The sequence below is a fragment of the Rattus norvegicus genome, chromosome 14 (genome assembly GCF_021556685.1).
Source record: "Rattus norvegicus strain SHRSP/BbbUtx chromosome 14, alternate assembly SHRSP_T2T, whole genome shotgun sequence".
In the NCBI taxonomy this organism is placed as follows: domain Eukaryota; kingdom Metazoa; phylum Chordata; class Mammalia; order Rodentia; family Muridae; genus Rattus; species Rattus norvegicus.
The window spans coordinates 72,586,740-72,604,677 of NC_141547.1; the positions used below are offsets into that span (position 1 = coordinate 72,586,740).

Here is a 17,938-nt window from a genome sequence, read left to right on the forward strand (position 1 = left end):
GCAACCTCCTCCTCCAGGCATGCGAGGTCTGCTTTGATCTTCGCACAGCCTTATGTCAGTAGCTCCGAGGAGACATGGACCCTATTCCCCAGGGTCAGGTTACCACAGACCTGTTTGTTATGCTGTTCATGGAGTCTTACTGGAGCGTCTGGTTTCCCTTTCAGGGCTCCCTCCCTGGGAAATGTGCCCTCTGAGGCCCTAGACTCATCTTGGTCCTCCTCAGCTCCTTGCCTGTTTCCCAAAAGGCTGTACATAGTCCTTTTTTCTGTGGCCCATGAAGCTGGTTTATAATAAACTAAGAGACTGTTATACATGCAAAAAAATATGGACATATAGGTGTGTCTGTAGTAAGTGTGAACCTCTCAGTAAAGTATCCACCTAGAAGTAGTAGAGCTGGATTGTATGCCAAATGTAGTTATAATTTCTTGAGAAATCTTCATATTTATTTCAACAGTAGTTTTAATAATTGATAGTAGCAATTTAAAGGTGCCTTCTTCATACCCCCTGCAGCATTCTGTGGTTGCTTCATGATAGCTGTTATGACCAGGTGCATTTTCCTGATGCTGGCACACTGAACACATTTCCATGTACCTATTGGCCATTTGCACTTCATCACATATCAAAGGAGTCACAAATTTCCTTGCAAAAGATTATCTACTCTGAGTCCATTGTGCTGCAGGATCACAGAAATAATACATCAAATCGTGACTCTCAGGTACTGAATCTATTCAGATTAGTATTTGGGAACATATATGGTGTTCAAGACGATTGTATCTCCCAGCCTTTCATCTGCTTAGGACTGAAACCCACCTGTTCAGGGACTGGCTGACGTCCTGACTTCACTTACAGGAGCAAAGTGAATATTTTTGTTTGGTTGTTTGTTTTTAAAAAATTAACAGCAAACTAATACACAATGTTTCTAACTCCTATCCATAACATCTAATCCCTTTAGCCACTCCAGGAGATATTATGTATTATCCCTATTTTACAGGAACTTAAAACTTGTCTCATGGAGATGAGTTCATGACATTAAAGTTAAAATTCTAAGAAGTAATCAGAAGGAATCATTTCATTAAAATGACAATCACATAAACGCTCTCAAGTACAGTTAATTACTTCACTCATGTCTAGGTTCTTTGATTTGTGTGTGTGTGTGTTTGTGTGTGTGTGTGTGTGTGTTTGTGTTTGTTTTGTTTTCTTGCTAAAATGTAATCTGTGTCTTTTTTATCCTCTATTTTCTTGTTGGATTTTTTTTTTTGGTTCTGTTTCAAGGGTGTTTACAACTACTCATTGGCGTTTCACCATTACAACTCTCTTATACCATTGTCTGAGAGAGATTTCAGCATATTATCATCAGTGTCTGTTGATTGCATTATTTATCATTCGAGTTGAGTGTTTTCCTGTTTCTTCATGTAATATAATCTTAGGTATATTCTGAACATTTTAACTACTCTGTCAAAAGGTTCTAGTTTCTTTCTAAATATGTTTAGTAGTTAATACACCAACTCTGGCCCCAAATAAATATTTTTCTTCCCTTTTGTGGTTCAAAAGTCAATTGGTTGTTTAAAGTCCATGTCATGATGGTCTTTCTAGTCTGACCTGGTGACACCATTCTACCACACAGGGTCAATAGGGACACAATACCTCTCAGCCTCCTCTAGGGTAGATTTTAGATCACTGGAGAGTCAATAGGTTTCACTTGATTCTTGCTCAAGTCTGGTGGCCCTTAGTCAGGAATCTTTTTCATTGTATCCTTTAGAGTCTTCCTTTAGAGAATATTAATTTTATTCAGGTTCAAAGGAAATTATGATGAGCAGAGAGATGATCATGGGATATAACTATTATATCTTCAGGACCACAGTCCTTTTTTACTTTATGTTTGTATTAGTATTCTACATTATTTCTGAGTTTATGATAGTTCCAAACAATATGTGACCTACCAAGTTTGAAATTGTATCCTGAACAGTTGAACACATTTTTCACTATTCCTATTTTGTCTGTTTTCTTCCTCTTTGCTGACTAGTTTATGTCAATTTGACACTGCCTACAGTCACCGGAGAGAAGGAAATTTCAATTAAAAAAATGCCTCCATAAGATCAGGCTGTAAACAAGCCTGTAAGATATTTTCATAATTAATGATACCCCAGCCTAATGTGCATGGTGCCATCCCTGGGATGGTGGTCCTGGCTTCTATATGAAAGAGAAGAAGCCACCAATCAGCATCCTTACATGGTCTCTATGTCAGCTCCTGCCTCCAGGTTCATGCTCCATTTGAGTTCCTGTCCTGACTTCCTACCATGGTGGACTACAATGTGGAAACATAAGCCAAATAAACCCTTTTCCTTCCTAAGAGCTTTTGGTTATGAGGTTTCATCATAGGAATAACAGCTCCAAGTAAGCAGTATACCTAATACCATGTCACATATCTTCTATGAACATTTCATTTTCCTGAAGGTCAGTACATCTTTGATCTTATTAGCCACATGAATATCAAGGATAGCTTGAAGGGTGGCATCTCAGTGTTTTAAGAGTGGATGGATGGTATTTTTGCTTCTGAACTGCAGAGGAATAGAGAACGAGAGTACAGACTAGAAGATATGAGGGTTCCTCTCTTGATACCTGTGTTTCTTCTTCCTTGTCAAAATGCTTGGTATTGTGATAAACACAGAGTAGAGGCCAACTGGACCATCTCTCTGTGCTTTGCTCTTTTTGTCTGTCTCTCTGTCTTAAATATTTTATGCAAATATTGTGAGGAGAAATGAATTTGTTACCCAATATAAGGACTGACATTTGTTCTTTTTTTTTTTCTAGAATGCATGCATCAGTAAAAGTCTTTAGACAATGAGGAAAGACAGAATTAGGACACTTGTGGTATTAGGTTCACTTGTGAAAATGAGTGCTAATTTGATTCAACTTAGATCACAATTAATTGCACTGACGTTTAGGGCTGTACTTCTCAGAACATTTCAGTCTTACAACAGACCTTACCTAACCTCACCTCTCTCTCTCTCTCTCTCTCTCTCTCTCTCTCTCTCTCTCTCTCTTTCTCTCTCTCTGTGTGTTTGTGTGTGTGTGTGTGTGTTGTATTTCAGTATATTCTGTGCTGTTATAATAGAGTAATTAAAATCAGATCATTTATAACGAATGACAATTTATTGGCTTACAGTGCTAGATGTGAGAAGGTAAAAGAAGATGAGGGCCTCATTATCACATCATCTCATGGCAGAAGTACAAAATGAAAGAGAGGGCAAAACATAGAACTTATTTATATAAAAAGAACAGCAACATTTGTACACTCATGACACTCGTACACCTTAAAGATACTATCTCATGGGGATTCCTAGGTAAGATGTTAGTCTAGGAGGCCCCTTCTAGGGAAAACAACAACAACAACAACAACAACAATAACAACAACAACAACAACAACAACAATAACAACAACAACAGCAACAAGAAGTTAGACTTTATTCCAAAGACAGTAAGTTGAAGAAGAGCTTTAAGTACTCACAAAGTAGTGACTGGATATTTGTAAAGTTGGTTTAAAAGATAGACACAACTTTGAACAGAACTCTAACTCTATGGCATCCCAGTTGGAAAATAGAAAATATAAAATTCTTTGAAAAGTAGTGCTATGGACCAACCCCTCAAGAGGAATCTATTCAATAAGAAAGTACCAAAAAGAGAAAGAAAGAAAGAAAGAAAGAAAGAAAGAAAGAAAGAAAGAAAGGAACCCAAAAAACCTGGAAGTGATATCCAAAACAACAGATGCACAGCCACATGAAACACAAAAAAAATATGAAAATCAGGTCAACCTAACTCCTTCAAATGAGAACTTCTCAATACTAAATACTGAATTCAAAGACATTCAAAATGATGTGACATAGATCATGATTTCAAGTTTCTTTGTAAAAATAATAGATAACCGCAAAGAGCATACAAGCTGGCAGATGAATTCAGTCTTGACCCATGAAAGGAAGTTTGGTGATGTGAAAAAAAATGTACAAATTAGATGAGATAACTGGAAATATGCATGAAAAATTATCAACCTAGAAAAAAATTAGTAAGGATTTGAGAGTTTAGAAAAGTAAAAAATATATAAGTCAATAGATGAACTTTAAAAACAGTGAAAAAGATCAATATACTCAGCTAAGCAGAAGTGATCAAGAATTAAGGACAAAGTTTAAACATACTGTAGTAAATATTAATGAAAAAATAGAATATATGAGCATGACCAAAACGTTCAAGAATTCTGAGATGTTATTAAGAGACAAAGGTTAAATAAACACAGGGTGAAAGAAAGAGCTGAGGCAAAAATTAAAGGCATTGATAATGTATTCAATAAAATTATAGGATAAATTTCTTAGATGTAGAAAGAAAATAGGCAGCAAAGGCTAGAGACAAATATGACAAGATCTCTTGTGACACAGACTCAAGATCACAAAATAAGTTCAAGAACTAAAAAATTAGATTAAAGGAAATGAAAACATTGGTTTGAGTAGGAGTGGCCTCCATAGACTCATGAGTTTGACTGCTCAGCCCATGGGAGTGACACTATTAGAAGTTGTGACATTGTTGGAGGAAGTGTGTCACTGTGGGGGTAGATTTTATGGTCTCATATGCTCAAGCTATCCCCAGTGTGTCTCACAGTCTCTTTCTGATGCCTGGGGATCCAAATGTAGACTTCTTAATTTCCCCACACCATGTCTGCAGGCCCACTGTCATGCTTCTTGCCATGACAATAATGGACTAAAGCTATAAAGTGTAAGCCAGCCTCAATTAAATGTTTTCCTTTATAGGAGCTGCCATGTCATCATGGCTGTTCACAGCAATAAAAGCCAACTAAGACACTTCCACATAGCAAAGAAAACTTTCAGTGGAATGGAGACAACCTACTCAAAGGTGAAAATACTTTTTGACTATATAGTAGACAGAAGATTAGTATCTAGAATACATAAATAACTAGTAAAATTTTATACCAAAAAATAAAAAAAAATCAAATCAATAAATGGGGCGATGTTGGTCCTTAAAGAAAATTCACAAATGGTCATAGATTTTAGCTTTTAGGCAAATGTAAATTAAAAGTGCCAAGATTCTATCTCACCAAAGTCAGAATAGCTATCATCCCAGAAAAAAATGTGGTGAGAAAGTGGAAAAAGAGGACAATCCCTCACTACTCTTAGGGATATAAATTTGCCAAGGCACTTTGGAAGTCATTGTAGAGTTCCCTCAGGAAAATGAAATCTAGAACATGTGGAATCCATCTATATGGCTTCTGGATATAAAGTTAACATATCCACTAAATATTTGCATTTGTAATGCTTATTGCTAGACTCTATCTGGAAAATGGGTCCAGTCTAGATATCCATAGTAGATTAAGAAAATGTGGTATGTAGGTACAACAGAATTTTATTAATGCACAAATATAAAACAGTTGCTTTTGCAACTGGCCATCATTATCTTAATAAGCTACACTCAGTGAGACATACTTGTCTAAATTTAGAATTTAATTGTCTGTGCTTGTGTGTGTGTGTGTGTGTGTGTGTGTAATGTGAATAATGAAAAAATAAAAGGAGACCATAATAGGAAAAGAAAAAGTCCCAAGGTAGCATAGAGGGAGAGAAAAAGAGAGAAATGGAATATATATGACATAAAATCAGGACAGAGACTATATGGAGGAGGAAGTGAACCAATGAATTGGAAGTATATGAGAGGAAAAGTCATCAAGGGAAGAGAATTTTAAAAAAAAGCGTAAAAGGACATATATGCATGATAGCAATGACATTCACTATGTACACATAAGTCTCTGCTTTTCTATTTTAAGATTAAAGGTTGGGGCTGAAAGATGGCTTCGTGGTTGAGAGCATGCACCATTCTTATAAAGGACCCCAGCTCAGTTCAGAGCTCTCACACCTGTAAGTCCTGCTCCAGAGGACCTAAGACTCTCTCTGGCCTCTCTGGGCACTTGTATTCACATGCATATATTGAAATATAAAATAAATATTTTATCAAACATTTAAAAAAAAGCTTAAAAGGACATATATGCATGATAGCAATAACATCTCAAAATGAGTATTGGAGGCCATAAGAGTAGTGTGTGTGTTTGTATCTTCCTCAAAATTCCTTGAAGAGTGGTTTTAATCAATAACACAGATATAGACCACCTCCAGTGGCCTTATGAGAATATATTCTGAGGCATTCCACAGCATACTGTAGTCTCTACTTGTTAGACCATTTTGTTATTAACCCCAGAGAAAAAAATCTGAAGAGTAGGAGGATTTCAATTTTCTTGTTGTTCTTTATCTTAATATGTTTATTGGATTCAACATATTGGTGGAATATTATAATTGTAAATTTTTCAAAAGGAAGTTCATATTATGTATTTTCATCATGTTCATCCCAACTCTCCCAATATATCCTTCCGGATCCGCTCTTACCTCCATATCCTCTCTCACTTTTACATATCATGTTCAAAACAAGGCTGTGCTGCCTAATATTTATGGGTGTGGGACTATCAGGTGGAGTGTAATCAATCTATGAGAGGACATACCCTTAAAGATAACTTTGTCCCCTAAGAATCCATCAGCTGTTCCTCAATTAGGATTCCCAGCTCATGAGTTCCTTTCTCATCCATGATAGAATGTTGACTGGCTTGATATTGAACAGGTGTTGTACAGGTAACCATATTTGCTGTGAGTTCATGAATGCATTGGTCCTATCCTGTTTATAAGACAGTGTTGAGGTCCATTCCTCTCAGACCTCTGTCTCTTACGATCTCTTCTCTGAGATGGTCTCAGAGCCCACGGAGTGGTATATAATACAGAGGTCCCACTTGTGGTGATGTTAATGTTTCATCTGTGGCTTAGCACTTTTTCTTGGCAGTTAATCAACTGTGAATTCTTTTATTAACCACTGTATATGGGGTCTCCTTGGGGTCTCAGAGCAGCACCAAACTATGGGCACAGTATTTCAGTTTCAGGGGAAATTTGATATACTGTTTAGTCATCAAAATAATAGGAAGCAGTTCACTCCTCGGGGTCTGCCAGGTCACCAGCTATGAGTTCATGGACAGATTTACAATAACAACCATGTTTGTCGTGGGGAGCAGACCTTAAGTTCAGTAACAAAGTGGTTGGTTACCTCCAATAGAAGTGTCATTATTGCAGCAATGTGTACATCTTGTCATGTTGGTCATTACTGTAGTTCTTTGAGTTCACAGCTGAGTGTGACAGTTGGGCACTGTCCCCTAGTAGTATACTAAGCATCTTCTGTTACCATAAAAGCTAGCCAGTAAGGTAGAAGCTTCCTGGTCAATATCAACTTGATTCTCCCTGTCCTATGTTATACATGTTTTCAAAATCACAGTACTTAGATGCAGGGATTTGCTCAGAGGTAGTGCATGTCCTTACCAGACACGGTTCTGGGTTCCATTCATAAGGAAAAGATCACCTATGAAGGTTTAGATAGATAACTCTGCTCCTCTTGATGCCCTCAGGGCACCTCCTACAGAGCCTAGAAACTCCTTTCTCTTTTACACTTCTCTCAAGGCTTGATATAAAGTTTACTCACAGCCACCTGAAGATATAAATCCATCCAGAAACAGAAAAGTCTTCATATTATTAATTTGTTTTAATCAATAAACATACGTATATGTATATGTATATGTATATGTATATGTATATGTATATGTATATGTATATGTATATGTATATGTATATGTATATGTATATGTATATGTATATGTATATGTATATGTATATAAATAAATGATGTACAACTTTATATTTTGATGCATGTTTAAACTGCAAAATGATTGTTCAAGGTAACAGCGTGCAATTTCCATGCATACTTAGGCTCTGAATGTATGTACATGAAAATTTAAAATCTCTCAGCAATTTTTAGGAGCCCAATAGGTATTGTATTAACTATGACCATTATGTTATAAGATAAATCTTTCTACTTTCACACTTTTCTCTCACTAAATGCTGTGTATTTTTACTTAAGTTGTATTTGACCTTTCTGTTCATTACTTTTCCTTTCTATTATCAGGAAGCTGAGTAGCTGAGCTCTCCCGGCTCTTTGGTTACTGACGTTATATTCCCAGGAAGCAAGGGCTCAGAGTCTTAGCTTGCCTGTCCAATTCAAGAATGATCCTGTGTTCACTGTGGAAAAATTGGTACCTTCAACAAAAGAATGTTCCTTTACTGGTATTGAGCTCCAGGAAGTTGAGCCTCCAAGTTCTAGAAAGGGGAAATGGGGACGTAGGATCTCCAGAACAGATGTGCAAACTACTCCAGGAGCTTGGCTCTGAGGTAAGTTACTTTATATACCACTTAGATTAATTAGATCAAGAGCCACAGGTGTGACCATAATTTTAAGTATGCTCTCTCCACTTTTCCAATACAACTTAAAAAATCACAGCTCATCTTCCAGCCACATTATCCATAGATTAAAAAAATAAAATTAAAATTAAAGAGAAACAACAGAAGTGGCAAACTTCTGTTTTTGCTTCTCAATCCTGCCAACACTGTTCTCCAGCTCCCCTTCCACAGAGCTTGATTCATCATGAGAACAGCAGGTTCATTTACTCAGCAAGAGGGCGCTTTTCATGTTTAAGCTTTGAAATGAAAATTGTCTTTCTGTGAGCTGCTTTCAGCCCCATCTGAAATCAGCAGGGTCTGTCATCCAGCCATGGGCTAGAAGCCAGGCTTGGATGGGAGGTATGGGCAAAGCTTTTCCCAGAGTAGGACCTTGACAGGTAAAGCAAAGAAACCAGTGGAAATTGGACAGTGTGCTCTGTTAAGTCTGGTGTGGCAGCATTTGTTTCGTAACCTATACACATGAAATAAATCTGACCCTGTGGTTCCAAGAAATAAATTAAATAGAAATATTCTCACCCCCTCCTAGTGTCTATGCTGGGAAGACATAAAGCCACTTTTTGTACTACAAACCTATGGATTTCCTTAAAGCTAAAAGGAGAGATGAGGACAGGTGTTTCCACCAGGACAAAACAAAGTCATGAAAAGCAGTTTAACAAAGTCCTTTGGTAGGGTGAATGCACAGCTAAAAGTGGTATGTTCCTTCCTCTCTTGTATTCAAAATGTTAATGTCAACTAAATGAGCAGTTGTCAGGTGCAGAGTTATAAATGATTTAGTTATAAAGGATGCACCCAGGATGCCGATACAAACTGTAGGGAGTAAGTGCTGGTCTGCTGGAGTATCTGCATATCCGGTTTTAATTCTGATGTGTACATCCCATTAACTTCATGGCATTGGGCAAGCTATTCATCCCTCACACATTCAAGTTTCCCATCTGCAAAGTGAGAACAGCATAGTGTAGCCTGGCAGACAGACCTAAGACAGTATCCCCAAAACCAAGCAATTGCCATGCTCAGATATGCAATAAATGCTCAGAATCAAGTAATTCTATATAATACCCCTCGGGACCATAGTAGAAAGAAATAGCAATTGCAGGTATCTATAAAGCTCCTTTCTCCTTTCTATACTATCCTTCCTTCCTTCCTTCCTTCCTTCCTTCCTTCCTTCCTTCCTTCCTTCCCTCACAACTTCCTCTTCTCCCTTTCTCCCGACCTGTCTGTCTGTCGTCTGTCTGTCTGTTCCTAATTTGAGACAGCTCTGGGCTGATGCAGGATCCAGGAAAAGGCACCCCAGAAGCTAGCTGGAAAAAGCAGGTATGATAGATTTCAAATTTTGTAGTGGGCTGAGAGTGCTCTGGTAAAAACAGAATCCAGCCAATAAAGGATTTCTAGTACCTTGCTGAAGAATATGTACTTGATTAAGTAGACAATAGGAAGTCACTGTGGGCTGTGAGTAGGAAAATGGCATGCCATGGCTTGCTTTGCCTCCTCAGGAAGCTGTGTGTAGAGTGGACAGAATGGAACCTTTGTAGGCTTAATGGAGTCTCTGGACACAGATATAATGACCAAACAACGTGAATGGTTTAGCTTGCTCCTATGTGACATGATTCTCATTTTGTTTTTAGGGAGAAAAAGTTAATTCTTGCCAGTGAAGCCCAAATGTGAAAGCTAATAACCAGGATGGGGATGACAAGGAGACAGAATGTTCTTTCCTGTCTGCTTCGCACCAGGGTGTTGCTCTAGTAAATCATCCTGCAGAGGCAATCAGCACACCTGTTAAGTGAGCCTTGGCATTTAATTGGCCTTATCAGCTCCCGCACAGACACAGACAATGGATGGCTCCCGAGTGTGAGCAGGGCACATTTGCATTTCCTAGACAATTGGGAGGATGCAAATAGAATCCAGTTAATCTGCAGCATCCCCCTGGATGACACACCTGGCTGGAGCAGTGAGTGCTTGGCTTCCAGCAGTCTGGGGAGCCCAGGGACTCTGTGGAAATCAGAAAGGAAGCTCCTGAATGACCTCAAGTGCTGTTTGCTTGGGTAGTCATGAAGGAATCAGGTGTAAGCGCTAGCTGGATGGTTCCAGGACTGATAAGTAGGAAGCACATCAGGCTGTCTTGGAGGCTTCGGTTCCTGCTTTGCTGATCCCACCAGTTTACTGCACCCTCAAATTTAGGTGCTTACCTTTTGTCTTTTACAGGTCATTTTTTTGGCACAGCTTGAATACTATAGTGAACTGTAGTCTATTGGTGGCTAATCTGGGTTCTGGTTATCTAAACTGGATATCAGAAGTCATTACATACCTAACGAACATCTCGATGGTCCATGTTTTAGGATCATCTAGGCATAGGAGTTCCTTTCAGTGAAATTGAACTGTTCTTAAAAATCGAGTAACAATGCTCGTGAGTTTCTTTAGTGGGTGAAGGGCTGGGCTAGCAAACCAGAATCCATATGTTCAATTCTCCACACTACCAAAAGTGGGATAGCATGCCATCCTGTTATCCTTGACACTGCAAAGGCTGAAGCTGGAGGACCAGGACTTGCAGCTCATCCTTGACTTTGGGCAGCTCGTGGCCTATCTAGACCACAGTATAACAGAGCTTGTTTCAAAACAGCCAAAGAAAGGTTGGATCTTTCTAAATTCCAGCACTCAGGAGATAGCAGCAGATGGATCAAGTTCAAGGTTATTGTTACTGACATTGTAAGATCAAGAACAGCCTGGATCACTTGAGATGTTGTCCAAAAATGAGAATTGCAGAGCATAGTGGGGTCAGTTATATAATCGTTATACAACTATAGCTCATTGATTTAGGCATACACATTGGTGGACTATAAAAGCATGTTCTCCAGCTGGGTCCTACCTCCAATCTCTCTAAACAGCATCACTACCTAGGGAACAATGAGTCTGTGCAACCATTTTTACGTTCAAGTCATAACAATCACACTTATTCCTGTCCCTTTGATGTTTATAAGTTCTATAATGTGTTCTCATTTTCCATATTGACAATATGAATACTTCTTGTGTTTCTTATTTTTACATTGCTTAATTGATGTTTATCAATTTTATATATCTTTCTATAAGACAATTTTGTCTCATTGTTTTATATGTAATTTTCTTGTTTTCAATTTCACTAATTTCCATGATCTCTTTAATATAGTTTAAAGCTTAGATTGATGTAATTTTTGTCTCTGTTTTCCTGTGCTAAATATCTGATTATCAATTTTTGTTTTTATTTATTTTTATTGTTTCATATATACTTTTGCTGTAGGGTTTCCCCTGAGCATGTTTTAGATTTAGTCTATCCACTTTGGAAATTTGTATTGCATTTTTATGAAATATATCTTGAGACTTCTTTGATCCAACTTTGATTAATAGTGTGCTTAATTTATAACCAGTTGGAAATTATTCATTTCCTTTGCTGTCATTGATGCTCATTTTAATTCCATTATGATTAGTGGGAATATTTGAAGAGTTTCTATTGCTTTAAATTTGTTTGGGTGAGATCTGGGGAGAAGTTCAAGGAATGACAGCAAGTCTCTTGTCTGTTTGCAAGAGACAGGTGGATCACAGGAGCTCCCTGAACAGCCATACTCACTGGACAGGACAGAAGCCTTGCCACAAAAATGGAGGTAAAGAACTGCTAAAGAAGGTACTCTGCTTTGACCTCTGACCTCCACATGTACATATACGTAGCACAAACCCAATGTTCACATTGTGTCTATAGTTATGAATATTCTCTGTAAACTTGAAAAAAATCTGTACTATGATGCTATCAGATGAAGAATTCTGTAGCTGCCAGTTAGACCAAGATCAATAGTTCAGGTCATTTCTATTCTTACTGATGTTTCTGTCTTCATGCTCTATCAATAACAAAAAGAGTATTGGCATGACCACTTACAATAGTTTCACCTACTTTACCCTATAGTTCTATCATTTTTTCATCTATTTTAAATAGTGCTACTAGTTGCAAACACAAGTATATTTCTTCGAGTATGTAGATGTTGCAATGGATGTGGGTTCAAAATGCTGTGGAAATCTGGGCCGCAGAATGGGGCCTTTAAGCCGAAACCTGAAAGCCTTAAAGCTCACATGATGAAATTTCCAGTTGGATAAAATGGAATAGCAAGCGGAGAAGATACAGTATCACAGATGAAAGCAGTTCTACTAAAGTGTGTGTGTGCTTCTGGGAAATAGTGGGCAAGAAGTCTGGTATGTTAACAGGCTTATTGAGAGAAGTGTGAAGGCTAAGGTTTTGAAAATGAATAATGAGTATAGGTTATTAGAATTGGAAGCCTGCAGGTTAATACCAATAAGAACATTGGGAATTTCTTCAATCAGGATTAATTTTTGAAGGGAGTCACTCAATAATACATTATTGAACACTTGCTCTAGGCAAGGCCCACTGAAGGACAAAGAGAGGAGTACGGTTCATCATTCCCCCATTAGACTGTTTGCCAAGGAGCTAAGGTGTGCCAGGCACAAGCATGTTGAAGCCACCATTCCTCTGTGCATGCTTTCATTCAATCACATGAATCTTTAGTCAACTCTGGCACACAACACATAAAAATGAATGAATTTCAAACCATGTTATAACATAGGAGGTCCTTGAAAAGTATTTTGTTTAGTTTTAAAAGTCATGCACGGTAAGCAAATGTTATAAGGATATTACATTTAACACTCAGTCAAATTCACAGTGACAGAAAGTAAAGAAAAAGCTATTGAGGGTGCATAAAAGTGGAACTAGCATGTTATTCACTTACTTTATTGGACACAGTATAATTATTAAGGAGAACTTAATAAATTTGGGATATAGATAGCTGTAATCTATCGAGGGTGCATAAGAGTGGAACTAGCATGTTATTCACTTATTTTATTGGACACATTTTAATTATTAAGGAGAACTTAATAAATTTGGGATATAGATAGCTGTAATAGTAATAGTTACATGATGTTGAAGGTGATGTTTGCTTGATACTGTAAACAACTTAGTGTCACTGTGTTCTATTTATAGATTAAATGATAATCCTGTTATGTACATGATAAAAAAATAAATCATTTTGGTTTCGTTCCTCCTGTACTGATGTTTTTTCTAAATGACCTGATTTCTTAATGCCTTCACCAGGTGCGGCCTCAGGTGTGATATTTTCATGTTCTATTTTTCATGCCTTGTTTTCTTGTAAGTACATTTTCTTAATGCCTGAATCTAAGGTCATTGGCAGAATACCAGATACTACTTCAAAATCTCATCATTCAGCTATTCATTTTACATCTCTATTGGGATGTTAATCACAACGCACACCAGTTATGTTCTTTATTTCCTCATCCTACCCCCACTCAGTGAGCTCTGTTCTCTCACCTTTTAATTTTCCTCAGAGCAATACCTTCCTCACACTTGCTAACTCTGGAGATCTTTTGTAGTCAAGCTACTTGGACATCCCATTTGGTTCTGTCCAAGATTTTTGCATTTTCACAACCCCTGGTGAAGATTGCTAATATGATGATAGGTTTTAGTTGCTTTGTGCATGTGCGTGTTTGTGTGTGTGTGTGTGTGTGTGTGTGTGTGTGTGTGTGTGTGTGTGTTCTTTACTTTTAAGCTTCATTGTCCTATCGAATCCTGGAAGCAAAGAATCTTTCTTTGTGTATTTAAAGTATCAGGCATAATGATGTTTCTACAGTAAATGTTTCTGGAATAAATAAATAGAAACATAAGGTGTGGGAACACAAGACAGGTGGCGAAATGGCTCACTTACCGTTACAAAATCATGCATGGCCATGAAGACTCAGATCACATTTTCTTCATTCTTTTCAACATCCTGCCCAGAGCTCAGTGTGCTAGTGCTTTCTTGTGATTCCTGTTACTTTGGTAGTAATCCACCTGACTAACATTTTGCCTAACACTATCCATCATCAATCCTGAAAATTTCTGCTTTATTTCTTGCCAGACACTCTTGGGGGAATCTTTGTATTGTGATAGTTGGCTTAAGATCAGTCAATACTTCAACCTCAAGTGCGGATTCTGCCCACAGGTTAGTGTGCCAGTGTTTTCTTATGATTCCTGTTACTTTGGCAGTAATCCACCTGACTTACTGGCAATAGCTACAGGACCTGGTAGCCCCCAAAGTACTTATTTGTACATGCTCTAAGGACAGCATGCAGGAACCCATTTTATTAGTATGTTAAGTATGTTAGAAACATTTCGGTTTTGGATTAAAAAAAATCCTAGAGTGCAAACCTTAATATTGTAGAAGGCTAAGTGCCCAATTCAAATGCACAGTCTTCTCTTCTGTCCTGCATTGTGTTCCTTGCCTTTAGATCCTAATACTGACACTGCCAAAACTTTTAGCCTGGTAGCAGTTCAACTGGAACCCTTTGGCTGTCATGTGCTGATCTTCCCATTCCTCCTGCTCTAAATAAATTTCAAGCACTGAATCTGGAAAGACACTGCAAGAGGACCAAATCCCATCCTTGGCTCTGTGTTTCAATATCCTAAAGTTATTTAGAGACAGTTATAATCAATACTTTTGGAGTATCTATCCACTCCTCGCCATTCTGAATTATCAATAGCTTCCTCTTGCTCACTTAGAAAATCCCTTCCAATGCTGGGATGTACAGAAAACCATCTTCTTGGAGGCAGATGCTATGTCTAATTAACTTCTGCATCAATGCTGTGGCAGAATGAACTTAGATTTTAATTCAAATTATATGATTTTTGGCACATTATTTATCTAACCTGAATATGACTTTGCTTTTATTTAATTGCAGACTTAAATGTTTAAACAATAGATTTATTGAGGGGAATTAATGCGATCCTCATTCCCTCTCTCTCCCTTCTCTCTCTTCCTTTCTATTTTCCTTCTTTCCTCTCTTACACTTGCCTTCCAGCACTCTACCTTATACATCTGGCCTTTACCCATAGAATCTGATGCCCTCTAAGAGAAGATATTCAAGGTCAAGGTTGGTTTCCTTTTTAATGCCTGGAGAATTTGTGAAGGAAGATTGGATTTTTCTCAGAGTTCTTCCTTCCATGTGTTACTCATAGCCCACCTATGGTGGATGAACAAATATTTTTGATGACAATCTTAAGAAGAATAAATCCTTACTTGGCAGGCAATGGCACATACTACAGAAGTCTAATGACATGAGTTTGATCTCTAGAACCTATGTAAAGGGGGAAGCAAACAGCTGACTGCCTGAAATTGTCTTCTGACCTCCACAAATACCTCTTTGTCTGTCTGTTTCTCTATCTCTCTGTCTCTCTCTTCCCCTGTCCCAATCTCCCTCTTTACAATAACAAGATATACAGAATAACTCTTCTTCTCCTGCTTCTATTCTTCCTCCTCTTCTTCCTCCTCCCCTCTTCTTCATATTCCTCTTCTCCCTCTTCTTCCTTCTTCTCCTCCCAAGTCTTTTCAGTGATCCTGAACATCAAATTACAGATAAAATCTATGGATGCCTTTTGTGGCTCTGACATTTTTTTATTTCAGCTTCTGTCTTCTTCCCCTCATTCTTACTACATTCTGACTCCAGTTGTCCATGGGCCAGTGTTGTGGCTTCTGCCCTGCACTGTACCCACTACTATTGCTGAAGAAAGTCATACAGGTGCAAATTCTCGTCCTTGACCAATTGATTCTCTTTCATCTCAGCTAGGCTGTTCCAACAGTTTAGCAATTCTTCATGTCTAAAGGGATTTGGCATACTCCAAAATCAATATTTTTGTCATCTTATGTCTTTACCTAATCACTTGCTAATAACGATCTCCACTAAAAACAAAAATTGGTGAGGTATAGAGAGAATTCTCTTCCAAATATCCATGTAGTTTCTTCCATTTCTCCTTTTTCACTGCTTTCTTCAAATAGTGCTTTCACGTCTACTAAAGTTCTACCTCCTTTGCCAGATGCAGTTTATCTTTTTTTTTTTTTTGCCTTTTCTGTGAGAACCTTGATACATCTTATATGTACATTACCTGTGTAGCACTTGTGGAATCTTTGCAATGTTCATTCTCTTCATAATCTTCAACCAAACATGGTACCTAGAGAGTTACAAGTACCCTTGAAAGTGTGAAGTCTGGTAGTTCTAATCTTTCAACATTCTTACACACATTCCTTTCTGCACACGCCCACCACTCTTTAGGATTCTGCAGTACTGTTGTTCTTTTTGTCACTCTACCGACTTCATAGATTTTTCTCTTTACATGGAAGCTTTCTCTAAGTTATCTTTGCTATCCTTTAACATTGATTCCTTTACAGCATTGCTATGAAGTAGATGCTTTCTTTGATGCTAACACAAAGCTTCTCACATAATTCATCCCTAAGTTTCTGAGAACATGCTGGACAGCTCCCTTGGTTAGCTCCTGGTAACTGTCGAATACTAAGCTTTTCCTCCTATTCCAAGAAGATTGACTGTGTTTGCTTTCCAATTTGTTTATTGGGAGAATGTTAGAGAAGAGAAAAAGAATAAATAAAAATACAGTTCAAAGATTTGTCTAGTCTCTTTAACTTGCTGCTGATAATTAACAGACCCAGGAAAAAGTCTGGAGGCTTTAGATTGTATCTCTGCTTATTCTCGTTCCCAAGACAATCTGGTAACAGAAAGAGGGTTATTTACTGCATTTCCACTATATGCTTGGCATTTAAATAAGCACATCCAATAAATTACTGAATGTACCATTCAGAACTAACTTTCCTCTTTTGTTTTTTAATCTGGTAAAGAAACCAGCAAAGCTCCAATGTTCAAGATGTTACGTATATTTTCAAAGTTAAATATCTAGGCCTAGGATTTGCTCCTAAATCTATTCAAGTTTAAAACCTTTGTCTTTCTCATTGTGGGGCACATACAATATAAGAAAACCAATAATGCATAAAGACTTGAAAAATTAAAGCAAGCATTATTACTGACTCAATCTTCATTGTGATGGAAATGAAGATTGTTGTTGTTATTTTATTTTTAAATCTCCAAGACTTGTATTTTTGTCAGTTACAAACCTGGGTCCATTAGTATGAAATATTCTCTCGTACATTATTAAGACAGAATCTCTGTTTTATGCCGGATTTTACTCCTCCAGGAGAATTCAACTGTCAACTATTTGTAGTCCTCAACATCTCTGGAAACACTATGTCTTTTTTTCCTGTATTATTCTTAATAGCTTTTTAACATTTCTGTCTCTATCTCTCTCCCCTTTTGTGTCCTGCCCAATCCATTTCAATATCAGAGTTCCACTTGCTTTTGATAGTCTTAGATAAGTAATTATTTGTAAGTGGATGGGTATGTTCAGTTCATTTATGCTTTTATGAACCAATAACATACACACCTTAATATGCCAATCTAAATCTTCTACAGAACTCCTAGATTGTCCTCTTTGGGTCAAAAATCACTCTGGTTGGGAATCAACAGTTACATTTCGTATCCATTCACTTCTAAACTTCTGCTCACAGTTAAGTGCCCCAAATACACCTGAACTTTATGAATACCAAGATGAGTTCATCTTGCTCTTCTCATTCAGTATCGGGCTTGCACTTGACACAATTGCAACAAACAAAGAGGAGGGGGAAAGGATTTCTGTG

General features: G+C 37.7%; 1 long non-coding RNA gene across 2 annotated transcripts in view; it reads left to right on the plus strand.

The window, feature by feature from the left end:
* LOC134481851 (uncharacterized) overlaps positions 1 to 13,454 on the plus strand; it is a 140,384-nt gene extending 126,930 nt beyond the window's left edge. For both annotated transcript variants that reach the window (XR_015637485.1, XR_015637484.1), the window contains 2 exons: positions 8,047 to 8,309; positions 11,932 to 13,454. This is a non-coding gene — a long non-coding RNA (uncharacterized LOC134481851). The remainder of the gene's footprint in view (positions 1 to 8,046; positions 8,310 to 11,931) is intronic.
* The last annotated feature ends 4,484 nt before the right edge of the window (positions 13,455 to 17,938 follow it).